Here is a 10,983-nt window from a genome sequence, read left to right as displayed (position 1 = left end):
ACCATGTTTGCGTAAAAAGTCATTTTTAATGGGATAAACTCATCTCTTGTCAGAAAGTAGAGGTTTCTTTCTCCCCCCCCCCCCCTTAAAGGGCCTGTTTCTCATACATGCACACTGACTTTAATATCCCCACTACTAGATAGCTCAGTGGCTTAGAGGTTGGGAGTTCGATTCCCCACAGTCCCTCGGACCCTTCCATCTATTCAGTTCAAAGATGACGACGACTATGATAATGATTTAAAAACACCAGGCACAATTGAAATTATAAAAACATTGACTGGTATTATATAACAGATAAAAGTTTTAACCAAAAACCTAAGTACAGTATCTGATAAATATCAGCACAGTATGTATGCTGTTCCTAATATTGCTGTTTTTTTGTTGCTCTGATGGTGGTGCGATTTCTGAGATTTGCAACTGCTTATAGTACTGTGTGAATAATAATAATAATAATAATAATAATAATAATAATAATAATAATAATAATAATAATAATAATAATAATAAGAAGAAGAAGAAGAAGAAGAAGAAGAAGAAGAAGAAGAATAAGAATAAGAAGAAGAAGAAGAAGAAGAAGAAGAAGAAGAAGAAGAAGAACAACAACAACAACAACAACAACAACAACAGCAACAATTTATTATTGTTATTGTTATTGTTATTGCTGTTGTTGTTGTTGTTGTTGTTATTATTATTATTATTATTATTATTATTATTATTATTATTATTATTATTATTATTATTATTATTATTATTATTATTATTATTATTATTATTATTATTATTATTATTATTATTATTATTATTATTATTATTATTATTATTATTAATGCAAGGGCTACAACCCATGCAAGGAGACCATGAGCACCACTCCCCAGAAAACACTTCACAAACCCCTGGGGGTCAGAACCCCCCACCCCAGTTCAGGAACACTGGACAAGAGTGATTTGCGGACAGGTAAAATGCATAGGGACGTGGTGGCGCTGCGGGCTAAACCGCAGAAGCCTGTGCTGCACGGTCAGAAGACCAAGCAGTCGTAAGATCGAATCCACACGATGGAGTGAGCGCCCGTCATTTGTCCCAGCTCCTGCCAACCTAGCGGTTCGAAAGCATGCAAATGCAAGTAGATAAATAGGGACCACTTTGGTGGGAAGGTAACAGCGTCCCGTGTCTAAGTCGCACTGGCCATGTGACCACGGAAAATCGTCTTCGGACAAAACGCTGGCTCTATGGCTTGGAAACGGGGATGAGCACCATCCCCTAGAGTCGAACATGACTGGACAAAAATTGTCAAGGGGAACCTTTACCTTTACCTTTAAAATGCAACTCACACCTGCAACTCCGTGTGAACTAGAAAGACAAAGGGTAGGGTCAGGACTGGAAGATGTCCTGGGCCGAAGTGCATGCTGATGAGATGTCCAGAGGTATGTTCAGTAATGCTGCATCCCCATTGTTCCATACTCCTCTTTTAAACATAATCCGAGGCTCAAATGAATTCGGAACGCTTCCAAAATTTCCCTTTTTTCTCCTCTTCTCTTTCTCCTGCCTCTTTTTCTTTTCCCCATTCCGCTCTCCCCCCCGCAGCCCTATTATGGAAAGGGGATGCTGTTTTAAAAACTGGCAAACAGCCTGCTGGGGCTTCCTAAGAGAACGGCGTCAAGCAGACACGGACCTCTCCGTAGCAAAATTCCCCAAATAATCCAGGTGGCTCAGATCTGGGTGGAGGAGGTTGAAGAACCAGCTAACCAGCCAGACACCAATTTATGACTGCCCTGGACGGATTCATCCAGAAGAAGGGCCATGGGGTCATGCTGCTTGCACATGCATTAAGGTCATGCTTTCAAGCACTTTACTAAATGATGAAGAAGCACTTTGAGCCGGCCGGGCACTTTGTTCACAAAAAAAAAATGTATAGAAAGAAAAGTGTCAAAATCCCCTTCTTCATCCTCAAACTGCCCTAATGGAGCCCACCTGGCCACTTGTGGGGGGGGGGATTAAGGAGAACCCTTGGGCATTTAGTAGTTTGTTTGTTTTTTAAATCAGGCACACTGGGTATATGAGCTGCCTTCCCCTCCCAAGAAGCTGGTTTTTTGTGCTTCATTTTCTCCCTCTTGGAAAACGAAAAGGGAATCCACTTACCAAAGGGACCAGGGACCAGCAGAAACTTCGCAGCATCTTCAGCGCCGAGCAGAAGTAGCAGTCCTTCGGCTTCCCCCTGCCTTCGCCTGTGGATTTACACCAGCCTGGATCCCACCACTCGGTGACACCTTCCCAGATTAGCTCCAAGCCGGCTGCTTCCTTCCTTCCCGGCAGATCCAACCCTCCCAGGTGGGGAGACCGGAGCCTCCTCCTTCTCCTCCTCCTCTCCTCACGATTTGCAGGGTGGAAGTGCCTTTTCTCCTCCAGAGGTGCCACATTTCATGTGAGGATGACCTTCTGAGCAAAAAACAAGAGAACAAAACAAAAGCCTTGTAGAGGAAAATCAGATGTTGTGATTCAGGAGAACCCTTTCATGCAAAAAACACAAAGCTCTTGGCACATCTCAAGGAAAGCCTTTTGAAACAGCCGTGTCTTCAATTGGAAAGCAAATCCGGGTTTATTTCATGCTTCTTGTTGTCACGCCGTCAAGTCCCCTCTGACTTACGCCAGCCCTATGAAGGAGAAGTCTCCAAAATGTCCTGTCCCCGAGGGCGCTGCTCGTAGACTCAAGCCTGTGGCTTCCTTGAGGGAGAGGATCCATCTCATATTTGGTCTTTCTCTTTTCCTGCTGCCTTCCAATTTTCCCAGCGTTGTTGGCTTTCCCCTGCCTTTTCCTCATGTGCCCAAAGAAGGAGAGCCTCAGTTTCAACCTTTTTGCCTCCAGAGAGAGTTCAGGCTTGATTTGTTCTAGGACTTCCTCGTTGACCTTTCTGGCAGTCCAGGGTCTCTGCCAAGCTCTCCTCCAGCACCACATTTCAAAGGAACCAATTTTTTTCTCCCGTCAGCTTTCTAAACTGTCCAGCTTTCACACCCACACACGGTGATCGGAAATACAAAAGTGTGGATGATCTTGATTTTCACAAGCAGGTTGTGATCATTTCAGAAGTTTTCTCCCTGAAGGGCCAGATTATGAAAGATTGGTTTTTTTGGGGTGGATCATGGGACACACACACAAACACACACACACACACACACACAGAGAGAGAGAGAGAGAGAGAGAGAGAGAGAGAGAGCAATACCTTCTATATAGGGAGAATACAAGGTGATGGTGTAAAATACATATTTATGCTGCCGCTTCACAGTGATGGGAACAATATTGCATAGGAACCTGTAATGTAAGATCAATGAACCTTGGTAAGCTGGATGGGGTCAAACAGGAGATGGCAAGAATAAATATTGACATCCTGGGCGTCAGTGAGCTAAAATGGATGGGAATGGGTGAATTCAATTCAGACGATTATCGTATCTACTATTGTGGGCAAGAATCCCGTAGAAGAAATGGAGTAGCCCTCATAGTCAACAAAAGAGTGGGAAAAGCTGTACTGGGATATAATCTCAAAAATGATGGAATGATTTCAATACGAATCCAAGGCAGACCTTTCAACATCACGATAATCCAAGTTTATGCACCAACTACCATTGCTGAGTAGATTGAAATTGAACAATTTTATGAAGATTTACAACACCTTCTAGAACTGACACCAAAGAAAGATGTTCTTCTCATTCTAGGGGACTGGAATGCTAAATTAGGGAGCCAAGAGATAAAAGGAACAACAGGGAAGTTTGGCCTTGGAGTTCAGAACGAAGCAGGGCAAAGGCTAATAGAGTTTTGTCAAGAGAACAAGCTGGTCATCACAAACACTCTTTTTCAACAACACAAGAGGCAACTCTACACATGGAAATCACCAGATGGGCAATATCGAAATCAGATTGATTATATTCTCTGCAGCCAAAGATGGAGAAGCTCTATACAGTCAGCAAAAACAAGACCTGGAGCTGACTGCGGCTCTGATCATCAGCTTCTCATAGCAAAACTCAAGCTTAAACTGAAGAAAGTAGGAAAAACCACTGGGTTAGTCAGGTATAATCTAAACCAAATCCCTTATGAATACACAGTGGAAGTGAAGAACAGATTTAAGGAACTTGATTTGGTGGACAGAGTGCCTGAAGAACTTTGGACAGAGGCTTGTAACATTGTACAGGAGGCAGCAACAAAAACCATCCCAAAGAAAAGGAAATGCAAGAAAGCAAAGTGGCTGTCCAACGAGGCCTTAGAAATAGCAGAGAGGAGAAGGGAAGCAAAATGCAAGAGAGATAGGGAAAGTTACAGAAAATTGCATGCAGACTTCCACAGAATAGCAAGGAGAGACAAGAGGGCCTTCTTAAATGAACATTGCAAAGAAATAGAGGAAAATAACAGAAAAGGAAAAACCAGAGATCTGTTCAAGAAAACTGGAGATATTAAAGGAACATTTTATGCAAAGATTGACATGATAAAGGATAAAAATGAAAGGGACCTAACAGAAGCAGAAGACATCAAGAAGAGGTGGCAAGAATACACAGAGGAATTATACCAGAAAGATCTGGACATCCCAGACAACCCAGATAGTGTGGGAAACTCAGCAGTCGCTAGAGGATTGGAAAATATCTGTCTTCATCCCAATCCCAAAGAACAGCAGTGCCAAAGAATGTTTCAACTACTGTACAACTGCACTCATATCACATGCTAGCAAGGTTATGCTCAAAATCCTCCAAGGCAGGCTTCAGCAGTATGTGGACCGAGAACTCCCAGAAGTACAAGCTGGATTTCAAATGAGAAGAGGAACTAGAGACCAAATTGCTAACATGTGCTGGATTATGGAGAAAGCTAGACAGTTCCAGAAAAAGATCTACTTCTGCTTCATTGACTATGCAAAAGCCTTTGACTGTGTGGACCACAGCAAACTATGGCAAGCCCTAAAAGAAATGGGCATGCCTGGCCACCTTATCCATCTCTTGAGAAACCTATATGTGGGACCGGAAGCAACAGTTAGAACTGGATATGGAAACACTGATGGGTTCAAAATTGGGAAAGGAGTATGACAAGGCTGTATATTGTCCCCTTGCTTATTTACGTAACTTATATGCAGAATACCTCATGCGAAAGGCTGGACTGGATGAATCCCAAGCCGGAATTAAGATTGCTGGAAGAAATATCAACAACCTCAAATATGCAGATGATACCACTCTGATGGCAGAAAGTGAGGAGGAATTAAAGAAACTCTTAATGAGGGTGAAAGAGGAGAGTGCAAAAAATGGTTTTAAGCTCAACATTTAAAAAAACTAATATCATGGCCACTGGTCCCATCACCTCCTGGCAAATAGAAATGGAAGATATGGAGGCATGGACAAATTTTACTTTCTTGGGTTCCATGATCACTACAGATGGTGACAGCAGCCACAAAATTAAAAGACGCCTGCTTCTTCGGAGGAAAGCGATGACAAACCTCGACAGTATCTTAAAAAGGAGAGACATCACCTTGCCAACAAAAATCCGCATAGTGAAAGCCATGATTTTTCCAGTAGCGATGTATGGAAGTGAGACCTGGACTATAAAGAAGGCGGATCGCCAAAGAATTGATGCTTTTGAGTTGTGGTGCTGGAGAAGACTCTTGAGAGCCCGCTGGACTGCAAGGAGAACAAACCTATCCATTCTGAAGGAAATCCACCCTGAGTGCTCACTGGAAGGACAGATCCTGAAGCTGAGGCCCCAATCCTTTGGCCATTTCATGAGAAGAGAAGACTCCCTGGAAAAGACCCTGATGTTGGGAAAGAGTGAAGGCAAGAGGAGGAAGGGGATGACAGAGGACGAGATGGACGGACAGGGTCATCGAAGCGACCAACATGAATTTGACCCAACTCTGGGAGGCAGAGGAAGACAGGAGGGCCTGGCGTGCTCTGGTCCATGGGGTCACGAAGAGTCAGACATGACTGAATGACTAAACAACTCTACAATAAATAAATAAATAAATAAAACCCTTCTGGAAAGCTTCCACGACATTTCTAGTATGCTTCTCCAGACACATGTTGGATGATGATCCCAGACTCCCCCAGCCTGCGCGGCCACGTTTCCAAGCTTGTGCACACTGTCGAAAACAGGACTCTGGATTTCATGGACCCTCTTCACCAAGTCTCCCTGCATGTGTGGCCCTAGGAGGTGAAGCTTTCCCAGGGACTCCAGAACACCTTGAGTGATGAGTCATCAGACCCTCCACCTTCCATTTTCCCAATCACAACCAGATGTCTTGGTTTCTGGTCCCTCTATGGCGGTGGTCTCCAACCTTGGGCCTCCAGATGTTCTTGGACTTCAGCTCCCAGAAATCCTGGCCAGCAGAGGTGGTGGTGAAGGCTTCTGGGAGTTGTAGTCCAAGAACATCTGGAGACCACTGCTCTATGGGGTTCCCACTCCATCCTCTTTCTCCTTTGGAGCAAAGTCCCAAGCGGCTCCACCCGCCTATGCCGTTCCCATTCCATGTAAAGTGAGTTACCTTGGTAGCAACAGTAGACATTTAGGTGACCTGCAGTTGTTTCCCCCCCCCCCAGCTACCCTTGCCTTCCCACTCCTTCTTAATAGTTCCTAGCTCAGCTAACTGACCTCAGCTGGAAAAGTCATGCAGTGGTCCTTTATGTGAACAGCCATGGCCTTTCTAGATTTCACTCATCTCAAAACGGTCCTCAGCCCATTTGCGAAGGAGCTGAAACAACACAGGATGTGACCAGTCAGATAGCCAGAGCTGAAATCGCATTCATGAGCTTGTCAACCAGGGTAAGATCAGGCAACAAAACGGTGCCTCTCCCAGTTTTGTAGAATTCTTGGATGGTACGTCTCTCAGAGTTACTTTACACTGCCACGTTTCCATGCTCCATTTCATGGCTCACTATTCCAGTTCACGAGTTCTCTCTGCATAGAATCGTAGAATCATGGAGTTGGAAGAGGCCCTATAAGGCCATCGGGTCCAACCTCCTGCTCAAAGCAAGAATCAAAATCCAAGGATATCTGCCAGGTGGTTGTCTAAGTTTCTCTTCAATGCCTCCAGTGTTGGAGCCCTCACCAGCTCTTGAGGTCATGGGTTCCGTTGTCGTACTGTTCTAACTGTTGAAAAGTTTTTCCTGAGATTCATCTGAGAGCCCTGGGAAGGTGGAAGTTCTCCAGGTTTCATGAGTACGAAAATGCTCTTGAGGCCTCCATCTCTTCTTCTGTGTCTGGATATTTTTTGAAACTGTCCTCCAGAAAACAACCTTTTTACGGCCCAGGCTATATTAACCAGGTTCTCACTACCCAGTTTTAGTCTCAATAAGGAATCTGAAAGTTTTGTGAGATTCTTTGCTTCCAACCAAGAACAAGTCAAAGGTTTCTCCCCCTTTCATGTTGTCTTCGATTTGTGAAATATTAAATACCAGCAAAACGGTTGCCCTTTGCCTTGGAGAACCAGACCAAATGGAGAGAACAAGCATAAAGCAATTGACTGCTTAAAAAAAGAAGCAAGCAACCTACCCCATGCTTCAAATTTCCAAATACCTACGAACAAGGGCAGCAAGCATCCTTGTTTTGTGCAAATTGCATGACTTTGCTCATATTGATGAAAAGTGGGGGAACGTGGGCCAAGTATCGCTTTCCATATTGAGATTACATGAAAATTCCTCACTGTCAATAAGACTATAAAAATGTCATGGTGAGCACCAGATAGGTGCAGATTTCTATCCGCTCCAGTTGGGTATGTGATGGATCTAATTCAGGATGACGAGAGACACGGCTCTTGCTAATTTTAGAAGAAACCCCTGTGCTTTTTCTCAGTGCGCTCCTTCTGATGCTATTGTTTCACCTCCTTTGTGCTCCAAAATGGGATGATGTTTTGAAAGACAAACCTCCAGCTTTTGTGTGTCAGAGAGAGGGAGAGCCCCCACCTTAATTATGAGCCTTTTAATATGATTCTGCTTCTTGCAGGAACAAAAATCTTAACTTTTCAGCAATAAAATACAGTGTCCCTTTTATTTTCTTCCAAGACAAAGATTCCAATTCAGGCCCTATCTCCCTCTTCTTTCAATGGTTGCAACAAAGGAGAGTTTAAGGAGAAGAATTACTGTAATTAAACAGGCATCTGGCAGCCTGCCCCCCTGGCCTTTTGTCCTGATGACACCCCAGATAATCGGGACCCCCATGGAGGTGGGGGGGGGAAGCCTGACTCAGTGATGGCTTTTAGGAAGGAACCTTGCTGGGCTAATGAATCTCAACAGGGTGGTGTTACGGACATCAGGAAGATAAGAAAAAAGAAAGTCAAAATTAACCTGCAACCTTTTAAGACACTGCTTACATTAGAGGGCAGCTCTGATCTGCTTCCACTCCGAGATTCACTGCCCCGTTTGAGCCATGGATGGAATAAATGTAATCTTATTGGTATCCTTTGTCGTATTCTTTGGCTGACATCCTCTTGCATAGCTTAGTAAGTCATACTAGAGTAGGCTCATTAACCCGGCTGAGATTTGGTGAGTAGGTCCCATTGATTCCAATGGGCCCCCTCCAGTTGTGACATAGTACGTTAACATTGGTCACAACTAGAGTAGACCCATTTGAATCAATGAGATTTATGGAGGAGTTGACTCACCAAAGGGGACATGGTGGCGCTGTGGGCTAAACCGCAGAAGCCTGTGCTGCACGGTCAGAAGACGAAGCAGTCATAAGATCGAATCCACGCGACGGAGTGAGTGCCCGTCGCTTGTCCCAGCTCCCGCCAACCTAGCGGTTTGAAAGCATGCAAATGCGAGTAGATCAACAGGGACCACCTCGGTGGGAAGGTAACAGAGTTCCGTGTCTAAGTCGCACTGGCCATGTGACCACGGAAAGATTGTCTTCAGACAAAACGCTGGCTTTATGGCTTGGAAACGGGGATGAGCACCACCCCCTAGAGTCGAACACGACTGGACAAAAAAATTGTCAAGGGGAACCTTTACCTTTACCTTGACTCACCAAATCCCTGCTGATCCAATGGGCTTCCTCTAGTAAAACCTACTACACTATGCAACAGAATTTCAGCCTTTATTTCATTGCATCTCTGTAACTATATTTGTTGTTATGTGTTGTCAAGTTGAAACCAACTTATGGAGAGCCTAAGAAGGCTGTCAAGGTGAGATGTTTAAGGAGTGGTTTTCCTAGTTCCACTCCCCTGGTGAGTTTCCATGACTGAGTGGAGATTTCTTGCTCGTACACACATAGAGATAGGCACAAACTGTTGATTCGGTGGTTCGGTGTGGTTTGTTTCTTGGCTGAACAGCTGATATGTGGTTCGGCACCCTGCCTCCTCCAGCAGGTGCCCATTTGGCAGCAGCGCCCTGCCACACCTCCTCTGCGTGCTGCCCCTGAGTGGGCACCTGCTGGAGAGGTGGGGTACCAAACTGCAGATCAGCTGTTTGGCTGGGAAACAAACCGTGCCAAACCGGGTGAACCAGCAATATATGCCCATCTCTACTCTCTCACACAGAGAGACCAGTTCCCATGTAATTGTACCCAAAAAAAAGGGGGGGAGAATCAAGTTAACCCATTTTTTTTGTGTGTGTGGGTGACTATAAAATCTGCTCAGTTGTCATAGTCAGGCCAGGAGGCGAGGCGATGAACCCACCCACCTTAGGTTTATAGAATAATGGAGATGGAGGCCCCTATGAGGCCATCTAGTCCAACCCCCTTCTTACACCGGACTACATCTCCCAGAATCCCCCTGCTATCACGGCCATGCCAGTTGGGTGCTTCTGGCACCTGTAGTCTGGAAAAACACCCTTTCCCAAGTAATCTAAAAAACAGAAAGTTGACCTGCTAGCCTAGAGTCTGTCTGGACACTCTGTCAGGAGCTGGAAAGCGTGGCGTCAACGTGATCTCATGTCCGTCACAGAGCTGAAGTCTAGCAGGTTTACGTGCTCACGGCCGCTCGGAGTGGTGTGTAGCTGGGTGAACAGATTGCAGAGCCCCCCACACACACACTGCTGGAGAAGCCTCTACAAGCATGCATGAAGCCTTCACAATTTTATACCCCTTTAATGGTTGAGCCTCCGTGGAATCCTGGGTTCTCTCATTTCATGCGGCCCTTAGAATTCTATGCTGGGTTCCAGGGGACGTGGCACTCGAGTTCTCCAGACAGATGTCTGAAGACTGCAGACATCTACAAATCTCACGATGCTGTGGGATGGAAATGGACCACTTAAAGTGGAACTGAACTGCTAAAACTGTGTCGTGGACTCCCAGTGTGGTGTAGTGAATAAAGAGACAGACGAGGACTCAAGAGGCCTGGGTTCGAATCCCCACTTGGCCACGGAAAGTCACTGGGGGAGTGGAACTGGTCAAGCCACTCCTTAAAAGATCTCACTTACCTAGAAAGCCCTGTTAGGGGTGCTATAAGTCGGTTGCGACCTGATGACACAGAACACACACACACACACACACAACTATGTAGTACAGATGGATTTCACGGAAGCAGTCCCATGAATAGGATGAAGTTGCTTTATGAACCCGATGCCAGGAGGAGTTTGTGTGTTGTGCTCTCCGTGATTCATGGTCCATAGGTATATTTCTATATCTCCACGAGATGACACTGTCTCCCTACCGAATGTAGGTCTACAGCAATGTGGGCTGGTGGCCAGCAGAGGGCAGCCTACCCCTTTGCAGAAGGGAACCCAGGCGGTGCAAAGCGTAAAGGCAAAATCCAACATATACCGGCTCTTCCAAAAGAGGCCTTTTGTGCTTTCTTCCTACCAAGGAAGGGGAACAGGAATCTAGAGAGCTCTTGGAGGAAGGATCACAAGGAAGGATCCCACACAGTGGATGGAAAAGGAGGCAACCCAAAGGGACGATGCAGCATGTGATGATTTGTGTTTTTATGAGAATGGGTTTTGTAGTCATAATATCTTGATTTAAAGTCATCTGAAAACACATCTTGGTATTGTTCTAAAATTTGAAACAACCTTTCCTTCTGATCAACGGTA

Source organism: Pogona vitticeps, chromosome 6 (genome assembly GCF_051106095.1).
Source record: "Pogona vitticeps strain Pit_001003342236 chromosome 6, PviZW2.1, whole genome shotgun sequence".
In the NCBI taxonomy this organism is placed as follows: domain Eukaryota; kingdom Metazoa; phylum Chordata; class Lepidosauria; order Squamata; family Agamidae; genus Pogona; species Pogona vitticeps.
Note: the sequence above shows the minus strand (reverse complement) of the source record.